Raw genomic sequence first — 14,945 nt, 5'->3', positions numbered from 1 at the left:
TTTTGTTGTGCCTGTATGTGACCTGGAAGCACAGATTTATCAGAGAGTGAGCAAGAACAGAGACTCAAACTGGAGTTTGAATTGGCATATCAAGACCAGGTGATAGAGGAATTGGAAGCCAAGATTGAAGTCGAAACGAAGAAGACAGATGAGATGAAACTGCAAGCAGAAGAGAACAAAAAGAAGCTGGAGGAGCTTAGAAGTTTAGTCGTAACTTCATTCAGTGTTGCTGTGACGTTAGGAGCAGTATTCTTTTGTCTGTATGACAAGATGTAAGCTGCTGTTGTATCCAGATATGTAAAACTGCAATATGTATCCCTTGTTTATCTGAAATGGCAGCATGGTTCAGTTTGCATTTTGAGTACTGAGCAACACCAGAATAAAACACAGCATTGCATATAAGGTTCAGAAGTGCATTTCATATAAGGTTCAGAATACCACTTCAGATTACATGTCTCAGAGAAGTACCAAAATATAGAGTTATGTCTCAGAGAACTACCACTTCAGATTACATGTCTCGTAGAAGTACCACATCACACTTCATAACAGTTAAAATTAAAACAGAAAAATAACTTAACATGGACATCTTTCAGTCACTCAGCATTTGCACCCCTTGAGGCTGTGAAGTACTGCATAAATTCATCTAAAGACGATGGATAGCGCGCGATGTGAAAACTTGTTTCTTCTACCCGATCGAAATAAGGAAGAATGTTAACCTGGGTATGCTACTGATGACAATCTTTTGGATAGCACTTGACCGGGCACGCTACTGATGATAATCTGAACCTTTTTCAGTGCCACATTGCACTCCAGCATAGATTACAAGGGATCCCTAAATACAGCTACTATCTCACGACCGTTCATCTACTCGATCAGACTATAAACTTCATCCTCCACAAGCGGCCCGTGGCAAATTCCCCGTCTCATCGTCCACCCTTCTACCCTTCGCAACTGCTAGTCCGCCTCACAGGCTCCCTGTAGATATAGGATCTGGGGAGTCATCGCCCTCTTTTCGTCTCCCATGCTCCTCTCGAATGTGCTCATGCTCCAACAGCGAGCAAGAAGACCTCAAGAAAGCCATATGAGCAGATCATTCTATTGTCGTGACGAAAACGCTCAATGTTTCGCCATTACCTTCGATACCACCTGTGCTGGCCAAGGACAGAAAAAAAAATGTCAAGTTCTTCGCACCGATCTGCCAATGGATGATACAAAACAAACAAAATGCTACTCCCTCCGATCCTAAATTGTTGTCAAAATATTCCATGTATGATGTATCTAGAAGCTTTTTAAGAATAGATACATACATATTTGGGCAAATTTGAGTCAAGAATTTAGGATCAGAGGGAGTACATCACAGTATAGCACGCACCATATGAAGGTGACTGTCATTGCAGCGGCTTCTTATCGACGAGAACTAGTAAGCTGAATATGCGTTTGGTTCACTGCAGTCGAGGAAAAACAGAATGAGGAACAAATCGCAAGGACATACCAAGGTGATCGAGGGACTACAAAGAGACATTAATGTCCAATGTACTCACGAGAGTGCACGATGCAGTTCAAGAATTTTATCTGGCACGGCATTGCTACAATAGCACTGGGGCAGTTGAAACTGCAGCGACCAGACAGCACCATTCCTCTGTGGCTGCCAACTCAAGTTTTTTGCTTCCAAGGAGATTGATCTACAAATCTAAGCAAAATCACAATTGAGATTAGCTACCAACAGTATATGCCTGACTGAATAAGGAAAAGATCAATAAGAGGGATGCACTTGCAGTTTCATCAATCATCACTGGTCAGGCAAGTTTCGCACCTAAAACAGCTGAGCAGCAGCTAAATCCTCACCAGAATTGACGTCCTGGTATAGCTTTTGCTGATCAGAACAAATTGCACTACTCTGTATTGGAAAAGAAAATGAGAAATAAATAAGTAAATCACAGAACTTGGTATAAAGATACAGAAGTAGTGCTGCGAAGATGAATATCTTACTTAAAGCAAGATACACTGCCTTGTATTAGGGAATAAAACCATTTTCGGCAGTTTTTACTAGAGTGAGTAAAGAATAATGACAAACTTAACAGAGGCAATTTCCATGCGAGGAAAGAACAATGACAAACCAATAATAAAGATAGTGCTGATTATTAGTAGGTTCTGAAAATTGCACACAGCCTACTACCTCAACTATAATTTGAACAACCTTCAGACCTGCTACTACTATGTTGTGTAATTCTGAATGTACCACATGCTATGCTACAGTCATCAAGCCGTCGAAGAATCTTAGATGAGTCAGAGAAACGACACCAATCAATCATACAACTATATTCCAAACAGATGACAAGAGAGAACAACTGGGCCTAACTTTTCCCAGTGATAACCTGAGATTATGACAGGTGAAGGCGCCTTCGATGGGCAGTAACATTCTCATGTGGCTGCTGCAGTGGCAGAAGGCTGCCTGAATAAACAACACCTTTGGCCAACAGTTTATCTGTGGCCACATGAGGCTCCCAAGGAGATGATCTACAAACTAGAATAACATAGCAATTGAAATTGAGATTCCTACAGTATATGCATATTTCAAATAGGAAAGATTAAAATGAGTGAACACTGAAAACCGTTATAGCTTTTTTTTAGATAATGAAAACTGTTATAGCTTAAAACTAGAAATAAGTAGAATATTCTGAAGTCCTGGTCAGTTCAGTAGCTTACTAAGCAATAATATGATAAGTTCCACATGATTTCAAATGCAAATCATCCCCAAGACTGCATGGCAATTTTTACAGATTGACAAAAATCTGCAGTTAGCACGGAATTTGACAAACTGCAAACATTAATATGAAGTAGTAAAACACTGAAAAGTCCTTTTATTACCATATTTATGCATGATGATCTTTTGATCCTCAAATCACAAATTTCTAGGAACAAAACCAAGTCTTCATGTGTGGCGACCAAATGTAAACCCAAAGTATGTAGAAGCCTACCAGAACAAACATAAAGAGCACCTGCACAATAAGCCAAGAGAAATGGTGAATGCAAGAACACCTGGTATATCTACCAGTGCATAAGAAAACTGCAAACCTTTAATATCAATAGTGAAACACTGAAGTCTTGTCTATTCCACAATCACCAGCCCAAATTTAAATGCAAAGTATGTAGAAGCCAATGAGAACAAACAGAAGAATACCTGCAGCACGAGCCAAGAAAATGGTGAGTAACGCCCACAGAAAGACACCTTGATATCAGTAGAAAAAAACTGAAGGCTGGTTTATTCCACAATCATTCAGTGGTGATACTTTGATCCTCAAACTCGAATTAGCAATGCACGTACACCAGTGGGTCTTGATGAGTAACGCCCACCGAAATTCAAATGCAAAGTATGAAGAAGCCTACCAGAATGAGAACTGTGTATGATGCAAAGGGAGAACATGTTGAACATGCAAGAACACCTTTTAACGGTAGTAATGTCGCATTGTGTTATCCCACAATGATCTACAACACCGAATCTTCACGAATGGTGTCCAAAATGTAAACACAAGTTGCTAAAAGCCTACCAGAACAAACACAAGAACACCGGCACAACAAATTAACATAAATGATGAATTCAGGAACAGCTGGTAACCATAGCGATGTAGCAGTCTGTGGAAGAAATTGCAAACCTTAATATTAGTAGATTAACACCAACGTCCTCATTTATTCCATTCTTAGGCCATGGTGAAATTTTGATCCTCCCACCTGAACTACAAAAGTACATCACCGAGTCTTGATGAATCATGACCCCTCGATTTCAAATGAAAGGGATGTAGAAGCGTATGAGAACAAACATAAGAATGCCTGCACAGAAATCGAAAGTAAATGGTGAATACATGACAGATTTCAGAAATTTTGTCCAGGAAGAGAAACAGATGAACAATCAAAAGGCATTGACTAATAATTACATTGGTTTTCTCTACAAGGGGCATGGAGAAACATATCTTAAACAATATTTAGCAGGAAAACTATTTTCCAATTGAGAAGAAAACTGGAAACCTGACATGCAGCGAGTATAATAGAAGTTATTTACTGAGCAGAAGTTCCAAGTTAGATATACTTACAAGATTTATGTACAGGAATGAAGCTGGACAACAGGTCATGCATATGTAAGCGAGCCTGCATGTAAAGAGTTGAGCTCTACAAGGCTAGAAGAATGTACAAAGGGAACTCCAAGGCAGAGGCCTGTATAGTAAATGGAAACAAACACTGGTGTCAGATTATTATGCAGGAAAATAGCAAGGTAATGGTGGGGTCTGGGGATGTGATGTGAACAAACAAGTAGTTGTCGTTACCTTGGGTCAGCTTCCAAGTTACAGCAAGACTTTTGGGATGGTTCCCACCAACCCCCTGGACTGCTGTTTTAGCTCCTCATTGGCACAGTCGCTGACATCTAGCACTTGCAGTGATTTGGGGAGGCCATCCTCGGGCAGCGAGACGACCGGACACCGCCAGACCATTAATTTCTTGAGGTTGGTAATCTTGTGCAGCCCTGCAGGGAGGTGCTGAAGCTTGTGGAAATCCCAAAACTCGAGTTCCTGGAGGGAGGCAAGGAGGCGAAGGGCGTCCTCTTGCTCCTTGCTGAAGCGCTCCATCTCGGTGAAGGTCCCATAAAGTATCAGGTTGGTTAGGGAGGAAGACAGGAGGCTGCAGATGGGCTCAGCAAAGAGTCCCTCTGCATCATCCGTCAGGAGCTCCTGCAGTTTGGATGAACTCCTGCATCCTGCAGCACCCGTCTGGGATTGGGAGACCATCCAGCAAAGAATCTGGAGCCGCCCCAGGCCACGGTAAAATTGCTGAGTTGCCCCCCTGTGGTAAGGAGCGGCCCCAGGCCCTCGCATCTCAGATTCTCTCCATAGTTCCACAAAATTAAACTGGTGAGAGGTGAGGTTTGAGAGGGGCTCCAGCGTCTGCATGCCTTCCAAATCCCGGAGTTCGAGGGATTGCAGGGAGGATGGGAAAAGGTGAACGGAAGGCAGGTAGGCGGATAGGAACATGGGGCAGCGCCTAATCTGAAATCTCTGAAGGGAGCACAGGGCTTGGAGCCCTCCTCTTCTTGTCTCTGTCTTGTTGTTGCTGCTGTGAGGAACACAAGTTGATTGGTCCACCAGGACCAGCTCTGGGCAATCACGGATGACCAACTCTTGCAGTGATGCAGAGAGATGGGGTGGAAGGAGCAGCAACTCATCTTCTTCTTTCTCCTGCTCCACCTTCGAAGCTCCTGACCTTGTTTCCTGCAAATCGAGCCCCACTGCCAGCCGTGTTATATTTTTACACCATCGGATTTTCAGTTTGGAGAGCCTTGGGAGGTGGATGAGGAGTTGTGTCAATTCTTTTCCACTGGCGCCACGTAATTCCTCAACCACAAGATGCTCAACAGGGAGCTGCAATTCCACATCACCGTGACCTTCTAATGGACCAACAAGAGCATCTGAACTCTCGACAACCAATTTCTTCAATGACGTCAACATCAGAAGGTGCTTCAACTCCAGAGGTGGGCATTTCTCAAGTATCAGGTTCTCAAGACCTGTTTCTTTATTGAACACTAACACATCGTCTAAGCTATGAAGATTTTCCTTCCCAACAATATTCAGTAATATTCCATCAGATGAATTTGAATACTCAAATTTCTCCAGAAGCTTTACATCTTCTATTTTCACAGAACACAAACTTCTGGTCCAAGAGATAGGAATCACTGACAAGAATTCCGGACAGTTCAATATCTCGAGCTCTTGTAGTTTGGGAAACCAATCTATGTTCCATTTTTATCTGGCAACTCCGTGAGTTTAGGGCAATTTCTGATAATCAGTACTTGTAAAACAGGAAAAAGATGAGCGGCACCTTTTACCCATTTTTCAAAACTACCCAAGTTAACAAATTTTAGCCTTGTTAACCTAGAAAAGCTTTGCTCTATAACAAATTCTTCTATTGTGGCAATATGCTTCAGTACTAGTTTGCGAAGATCCCATGCCTTCCCTAAAGAAGGGAAAGTTTTCCAAGAAACACCAATGAGATGAAAAGATTGTAGTGTTTCAACAGCAAGATCATCACCCAACAGCCATGTCGGACAAGAAGGTCCTCTGTTCCCTCTAATGGACAAAACTTGAAGATTTCTAGGTGGTTGAAGATTCTCAAGAACTACCGCTTCTAATTCAGGCTCAATATTTAGGCACTCACTATCCCAATTCAATGTTAACCTCTCCAAATAGCTTTTCTCTATCAGTTTTGTTGCGGCTGCATCTTCTTTTGTGTGTATGTTCTCAAGGTTATAGATACCAACCTCCCTTAGCTGGGTCAAATCCTCCAGTTGCTTTGGCTCATATCCTTCATTTTCTTTATTGACTTTAAATACCTTCAACTCTTCTAAGAGTACAAGTTGTCCCACATTACAAATATCAGAATGCAGCTCATCTCTTGGGACAATAAAATGACGCAATTTTGCAAGGTTGCTCATGTCTTTGGGCAAAACACAATCACCATGCCACGACTCAATATCTAGAATCCTCAGATGATAAAATCTAGAAATATCAAGTGGTAAATCCAGCTTGCTTGAATAAGAGTTCCCTAGACATAAGTAACGTAGGTGGACAAGTGCTGAAAAGTTGTGTAACATGGAATCCACAGGGTATTGCGTGATGGGCAAATGAATAACACGGAGAGCATTTGCTTCCCTAAACAAATCACCAAAAATACAGCCAAAGCTTTCATCAAATCCTCCAAATAACATCAAAGTCTGCAAGTGTTCAACTTTCAATCTCGTCTTCAGTTTTCTCAATTCACTCCTAAAGTTTTCAGCTGTATTATCATCACCTACATCACCTATGATTATAGACAAGTGGCGGATGGATGGCTCAATTTCTATGGATCCCACATTATTGCGATGCAAAGAAAGACATTCATGAGATGCAACCTTCAATGCTAAATCATGTAGCAGGTCATGCATGACATAATGCATACTACCATTAGTTTCCTCTTCTCTGAAAAACCCATGTGTGACCAAATCATTTAAATTGCTCAAACCTATATCTTCCATTCTTTTGTTCTGACCAACAGGTTTTAAAATATCTAGTCCTAGCCACAAGTTGATTAGCTGGCTGCTAGTGTACTCGTAATCTTCTGGAAATAATGCAGAATAGGAGAAACATTGTTGTTGCTGAAAAGGGAGATAGTCATAGCTAAGCTTCAAGGCAGGCATGATGTCATTGATACCATTCTCGCCCTCCCATTTTTTACTTTCCAAGACCCTTCTCCAATGACGCAAACTAAGATCCTTTCTCAGTAACCTGCCAACAGTTTTTGCTGCAAGAGGGGAGCCCTTTAGTTTTTCCATAATCTTATCTCCCGTTTCAAGCAAAAAATGGTGATCACTTCTAAAGGGTTCATCACCAAAGACATATGAGAGGAATAACTTCCTAAACTCTTCAGTTTCTAGACCTTCTATGTTTATTGAACAGTTGGTTGTTTCAACCATTAGTGCTATTGCTTGAAACCGTGTTGTGACTAGCACCATGCTACCAGTTTCTTGTGTTGTTTTGAGTGGCTGCAATAACCTTTTCCAGTCATCCTCATTACTACATTCCCATATATCATCCAACACAAGCAAAAACCTTTTAGATTTTAATCTTTGTTCAATCAACTCTTCAGTTGTACCTTCCTTTTCCCCTACGACTGGAGGGATACGTGTTTGAATCTCTTCGAGCAGCTTATCCAGATTGAAACTAAGCGAGACGCACACCCAAATCACAACATCAAAATGATTTTGCACTTCTTGGTTGTGATATATGTGTTGTATCAGTGTTGTTTTCCCAATCCCCCCTGGACCAACAATCGGAAGCACAGTTAGATCATTGCTAGAATAGTTGCCCTTGGTGATGCCATGTATGATGAAATTCATGATATGGTCCCTCCCGTACAATTTTGGTTCTATACTTCGATCTCTGGTGGTTGGACGACTCTGGAGAAAGGTTGGGGCTGTGTTAGGGCTACAAGTCTGCAGAATGGCCGTGACATCTTTACGCACAGGCTGCAGTTCCTTTATAATGCAATCCATCCTTTCAGAGAAATGAACCCGATTAAACCCCAGCTCTGGTGGATGAGCATGTGGGGAAGATGAGAAAGGAAGGAGTTTACCGAGATTGGGCATGCATCCTCTGACCTCCTCGTCAGCCTGATTGGAGTTTGGAGCTGAGGAACTGCCACGTGCCCTGTGCTTTGCACGCAACCAAGCAAAACAGCGGGCCCGTTCTCTTGCATTTTCTTGTGCAGGATCAGCAGGCCAGCACGTGGACAAACATGCCGGTTTGCCAAAAGCTTTCATGGTGTGGCGTGCATTGAGGGCGACGTTGTGCATGCCGCCCTTGGCGTGCTCATCAGCAGCGTCGTACGTTCCGTGGAGCTGGTCGTGGATGCGGACGTAGTCCAACTCATCCAGCAAGTCCTCAGCACTGTGTGCACAGTCGCGAAGCTTCTGCAGCAGCTCCTCCATGGCTGGGCCATTGAGCTTCTTCCCGCTGGCGGTTTCCAGCGTGGCCTGCACCAGAAGCAGCTCCATCTTGAGGGCCTCAATGTTGAGTCCCAAGTTCTTGCTGGCCACCCAAGACTCCAGCACGCCATCAACGACGGGGGCCAGCGCCTTGCCCACCATCCATTGCACTGCGCTGAGGGCCACGTCCATCCTAACACGCAGAAGAGGAATTGAGAGGACCTGCATCCATGAATTAATCAAGAGGAATTCATGCGTAAATATATGTAGCTGGCGTAGCAAATCACGGAGCAGCAGTAAGTAGTGTAGAGGAAATTAATTACTTGTAAAGCTGTTGTCTAGCTACAAGCACGAGAGAGATTAATACGTACGTTGACGACGGCAAAGGGCCTGCTGGTGTTGGCACGCGTGGAGCTGATGCCGGCGAGGGACACCGATTACCGGAGAAGATATTGTGTTGGTTTGAGTTGCGAGGGCAAACTAACCATTGACTGCCACATCTGATCTGGAACTGATGTAAACTGTAGGCTAGTAGTTGTTGGGCTGCACCCATCACGCAGATAAGAAAACGAAGGGGTTGGCAGGCCAACCGGCACCTCATTGTCGTCAGCGAGGAACATGATAGGCCATGACAAAATCAAGCAAGCTAGCTTGAATGAAATATTGTTTTCTAGCCGCCAGCCGGTTCTCACATGGTTACCTTTCACAGCCTCAATGTGCAGCTGCAGCATCCTTTGACAACCTACTACTTTTCTGATAAAAAATAATAACTCAACTGTTGGGTTTCCGGGCGAGGGTGTCGTACCAGGCAAATTGAGCTGGCATGGCTTCCTCTGTTGTTATGTATATCACTCAATTTGATGGCAATTGTACTTAACCAGCTGGATAAATTCTCAAACAGCATGTTATTCTTTATCTTAAAAAATATATAGACCTGATCACTGGCTGCCAATTGGTGCTCCCAATGGATGAGATGCAGTAAATTAACCACGTGCCAGCAGTGCATCCCATGGAGCAAAATTATAAAAACGAGACTCGGCTTAAGAACTCATGCTGGTTGCTTCGTGGCCTTCACGGCACTGGCGCAACGAAATGTCATGTGAATGGATGTGAAAACTTATAAGTGCCCGTGGCGTATTTAAAAGGACGCTAGAGTTTCAAGTCTCGGCCGGCTGCTTACTTTACCCTCCCTGTCTCTTTCTCGTGGTTGAAATTGCCTCGAGGGGAATAAGAAATGACAACCAATGGATGGTGACAATGGAAAGGCAACAGGAAGCTCAAGCATGGAAAGGCAACAGGAAGCTCAAGCATGGAAAGGCAACAGGAAGCTCAACCATGGAGGCATGGGATAACTAGCCACTACATACATAGCTATCTATATTTCATATTGAACTGCCGGCATTGATTGTCTTTTTGCTGTTCCACCCATGAATGAATATACATATATAAGCATACCTAATTTCCTACACGCTCCCATCACCTAATACAATGACAACATTCTGTTTAAAATATGGTTCATTCTCTACCCAAGTTGACAGCATATATATACATAATAAGAGAAAAAGGTTAAATAGCAAAAGATAAGTTGGGTACCAAGACTTGGTATGGAGTCTTCCTATTCTATTGCAGTCACCCACCTCAACTACACTACACATTGTTCCATAGGAATAAGAGGAACTTGTTCCTATTGCCTACAAAAAAAATGCTAGACAAGCCGGCATCTTCGTACTAGCTTCTTGCTATCTGCGAAATTGCTCACAGCTGCTGCTAAGCGCTATCTTTTCTTTCTGTTTTCTGCACGAAATTCCACAGAAACAAACAAAGCGACACGAAGCAGGCCCTAATTGCAGCGAAAAGAAAATAAAAAAACCCGCTCACAACTGCAGTTGCACGAACCCTTGAGCGGTAACAGAGGAACAGAGGATGGGTACCTGCGGCGGCTTCGTGCAGGCCGACGGGGGAGGGAAGCCGGGGGGCGGTCGCCGGCGGCGGAGATCCCAGCGGTTCCGTCATAAGTGCAGCAAAAATAAAGTTAAAACCAAATTGTTCGCAGCAGCGCTTGCTCTTGAGGACTAGCAGAACGGCGGCAGGGGATGGGTGCCTGCGGCTGCCGCGAGCAGGGCGACGGGGAAGGATCCCAGCGGTGGCGGACCATGGCCCGCCTTCTGGGCCGCCGGAGTTGGTGGGCGGCGGCGGGGTCAGGGTGGAGTCTCGGCGCGAACCCTGGTTTTTCGTTTCCAGATTTCTCTCTCTTCTACTGCGTGGTTTGTACCCCATTCTTGTGCGAAAAAACAAAACATGGATCCTACTGTACACTAGGCAAGTAAAGTTCAGTCACAAGCTGCTTTCGTTTCCCTAATCTGATTCACTTCACATAATATCACAGGTCAAGAAAAAGCCACATCATGCCAGAAGTTTTTCTGGACATTATCAACACCGGTAATTACTGCTGAATTTTGATTTGGTCCTTAATTACAGCATGCGAAGAAGAGCTATTATATGTGGTGTGCCAAAAGAGCATCAGGCCGAGCAGTGGAGAGAAATTTCTGAATGCAGCAAAAAAGTACACAGCCATGGCCGTGAATGCTAGTCTTGTTCTTGTCGCACTACCGTTAGCACGTACAGTATGGTAGTATGTGGGGAAACAAACCACACAGTAACAACTTCAGCTTAGTAATTCACTACCGCCATTCCGACAAACATACTACAGTAGCATCTCAGACCAGGGACTACACTGCGAACCGTGCCAGCCATATGAAGGTAAAAAAGGGACTGGCCTGGTTGTTGCCAGTGGGATGAGCCAGTGTAAAACTTAACACCTGTCCGGTTCAATGCATCCAAGGAAGGAAACAATGGGGAAGAACAAGTTATTAAGGGTGTCACCATAAGGTCAGGGGCTTCAAAATGATCCTGAGGAATACAAATCAGGCGTGCATCAAGCCAACTAACTAACGACTTTTCCCTCCATAAAAAAGATCTCAAAATCCGCCATTCCGACAATGAGGGACTTGTACCTCACCGTGCCAGCATGCGTGATTGCGCGACTTTCTCTTATTCCTCCACCCTCAAACTGGTTCCCTTCCTGACGCAAGGTAACGTCAACTTTACTGCCCTGCCACAGCAACAATGGGGGCTTCTGTATCAGCTGATCCTTCCTCTGCATTCACCACTACGTGGTTCGGGGATCAGCGACCACCGTTGACCGTACGACCTCGCTCCTCGTCTTCTGTCCTCGACTGCAACTTCTCGGCCATGCTGTTTTCCAACAGCAAGCGGTAGCTTCCACATGTGCTGGATAGCAAAGGGGCCAAAAAGAGTAAAAAACAAATAGTACTTGTGCCACCATTCCGTCAGGGCATGATGCATTGATGCCACTGTATGAACAGAAAAACTGATCGTATAGTATAGTACCTCACACCATTATGATTTATGAAGGCAAAAAAGGACCGGCCTGCTTCTTGCAGCAATTTCCGCTTAACACGGTCCGGTTCGCTGCATCCAAGGATGAATACAGTTAAGAATACGTTGGTAAGGATGTCACAATAAAGAGACGTTATAAGATCCATGTATACTTACAGATTCAATATTTGTGTGTGAGCCCACTGCCAGGCATCTCCCTCTGCATCCACCACGGAACCTGCTTCCCAGGGGATGATACCATCACACCAACCTGCTTTTTTTTTCAGTTCTTCTTTTAATTCGAAACTACTGTGTTTAAGTGTTTTCCATCATACTGCTAAATTATCTCATAACTTCTCCGAGATGAATTATCTGGTCGATATACTATATAGATCAAAGTTTACATAAGAAGTTGAAAAGAAAAATCACAAAATTATCTGGTAATCACGAATCAAGGTTTCAGGGCAGAAATTTGAGATGAACCACCTTCGAAAAGCAGCAGTTTCAGGGCAGTCAGCTGGAAAGTTTTGAAGGCCGACGACAAGATGTGATATTCTGCAAACTGTAAGCAATTCAGTAGAGATCTGACCAAGATGTCTAACCTATCTGTTGACCTCTCTGAAGAAAGGAAGAAGAAAACATGCCAAACTAGAGTAAAATGATACACTTGGGAACATTCACGAACCCTGAACTTCTTCAGTGCCACTCCCAACAAAAATTACAAGGGATCACTAAATACAATAACTGTCTCAGGTTTCAACGGTCTCCTCCGTCAGTCGCCTTTATCCTGCGCAAGTTTGCCTCCTTGTCCACCACCCACAGCCAGAGCAACCGCCACCTCCACACCTCTACCCTTTGCAACTGCCAATCACCAGCCTCGCTCCCTTTACATACAAGATTTGGTGGGGGAGTTGTCACCCTCTTCATCAGTCTTCCATGCTCCACCAACCCATTTCGATCATGTTCGATATGATTGTGCCCAATCTTTCACGGCGATCGTAGTTGTAGCACCAAGGATAAGTCAATTCAGTGAGAACCCAAATTGCCAAACCCTAGTTCTCAGGCGTTGAGTTGATCAAGATCCACTCCACGCCCAACAGCGATCAAGATCCTTTTGGATCAGCAAGCAATCATAGATTTTGATGCTCCCCTGACATGGGAACCTTTTCTATTAATCTCATGGGTTTTTTCCCTTCAACCCTAGATCAACGACCCCCTTATATAGGTGGCCAAAAAACCTGTTCGGTGGGACAAGACCCCAATCCAAAAAACACTTAAACTCTCCTAACAAAAATAATAATTAACAACAAGTCTATCTGGACCTAACTCAAACATAAAAATAAAAACACAAGACTAAAACGCAAGACCCATACCTTTAAATGTCCTTGGCCGTGCTCCCTTGGCCAAATTGAAATATACATGGAGGTGTCCTGAAATTGGGATTCACTTCACCTCAATAATAAAAGAACCAAGTTTAAGCATATGAGAAGATGGGGCTGCCGTGTCCTCATCATCCCCCCCCCCCCCCCCCAACTTGAACTGAAACCGTCCTCGGTTTTGTCTTGGTCTTCACCTTCATTGTCAACACAGGAACGTCCACTTTGATATCTTTGTCAAGCATAGAGTGCAGCACATGTCTTCTCCCCTTATGCCACAAAGAATAAACATTGGATTTGCCTTCATGCGTGCAACGCCGATCAAATTGCCACGGTCGTCCTAGCAGCACATGTCATGCATCCATACGAAGAACATCGCAGACCACCGTGTCCGCATAATTGCCCACGGCAAAATGCAAGCGTACCTTATGTGTGACCTTCAACTTCCCTGAATTATATAACCATTGCACACAATGGGGCTGTGGATGTGGCCATGTAGGCAAGGAGAGAGAGTCGACCAAACCCTTGCTGACAATATTAGTGTAGCTGCCACCATCAATAATTGGCCTGCACGTGGTGTCCTGAATGGTGCACTGGGTCTGAAAAATATTCCAATGCTGCCCTTGCCTAGCTATGCGATCACCCGGTACGCGTTGCACCATTAAATTAGGGTAATTGGCAGCAGAAGCATGCCCATCCACCAGTTGGACAGTGTCGTCAGTCTCCTCAACCAATGGATCTTCAACCTTCTCCTCATCACTAGCAGAAACATATCCATCCTGAGTAAGCAGCACGGGCACTCACGCCTCATATGCCCTCGGCCTCCACAAGTAAAACACTCCATATTAGCAGTAGAGCGAGGACAAGATACATCCCTGGACACTCCTGAAGGGGGCACCTCACTCTGAACAGCCAGAGGAGAGCGTGTAGAAGATACCTACTGGGCACTAGAACTAGAAACCTCGTTGCTTGAACGACGCCATGTGGATGGAGAAGCTGGAACTTGGAATCGTTTAATTTGCTGCTCCGCCCGCTCAGCCTGATGCACAAGATCCTGCAAATTATAGTAGACCACCATCTCCACACGATCCTGCACCTCAAGATTCAGCCCATTAAAGAAACGAGACATAGTAGCCTCCGGATCCTCGGTTGTGCCTGGACGTATCATCAACAACACCATCTCCTTATAATACTCATCAAGAGACATAATCCCTTGAGTGAGTCGTTGCAATTTATTGTACATCTCTCTCTTGTAATGTTCAGGCACAAAACAACGTCACATGAGTTCTTTCATACTTCTCCATGATGTAGGACGATTGCGCAAACGCAGAATTTGGCTCCACCAAATAAGTACATAACCAGAGAACTCAAGTGCAACAAGTTGAAGCTTCTTTTCCTCGATGTAATGGTGAGCGGCAAAAATATGATCAACACGCATCTCCCACTCCAAATATACATCAGGGGCACCTGTACCAGAGAACGGTGGTATGGAAATTTTAACGCAACCAATACCTTCATCCAATGGAATACGTGCAGCGCGACCATGAGGCTCAACACGAGCAGCATGAGCAGGTCGGCCAGCATGGTGTGGTTGCCATGGGACATAGCCAAGATCCTCCTCATACTCATCCTCAAAGCCGCCAATGTCAGGTGCGGCCGGACGA

General features: G+C 44.2%; 1 pseudogene; it reads right to left on the bottom strand.

The window, feature by feature from the left end:
- Positions 1 to 392: 392 nt before the first annotated feature.
- On the bottom strand, positions 393 to 10,800 carry LOC104584432 (annotated as a pseudogene).
- Positions 10,801 to 14,945: the final 4,145 nt, after the last annotated feature.

This window comes from Brachypodium distachyon, chromosome 4 (genome assembly GCF_000005505.3).
Source record: "Brachypodium distachyon strain Bd21 chromosome 4, Brachypodium_distachyon_v3.0, whole genome shotgun sequence".
In the NCBI taxonomy this organism is placed as follows: Eukaryota; Viridiplantae; Streptophyta; class Magnoliopsida; order Poales; family Poaceae; genus Brachypodium; species Brachypodium distachyon.
The sequence above is the reverse complement of the archived record's forward strand: the minus strand, read 5'-3'. Positions and strand labels throughout refer to the sequence as shown.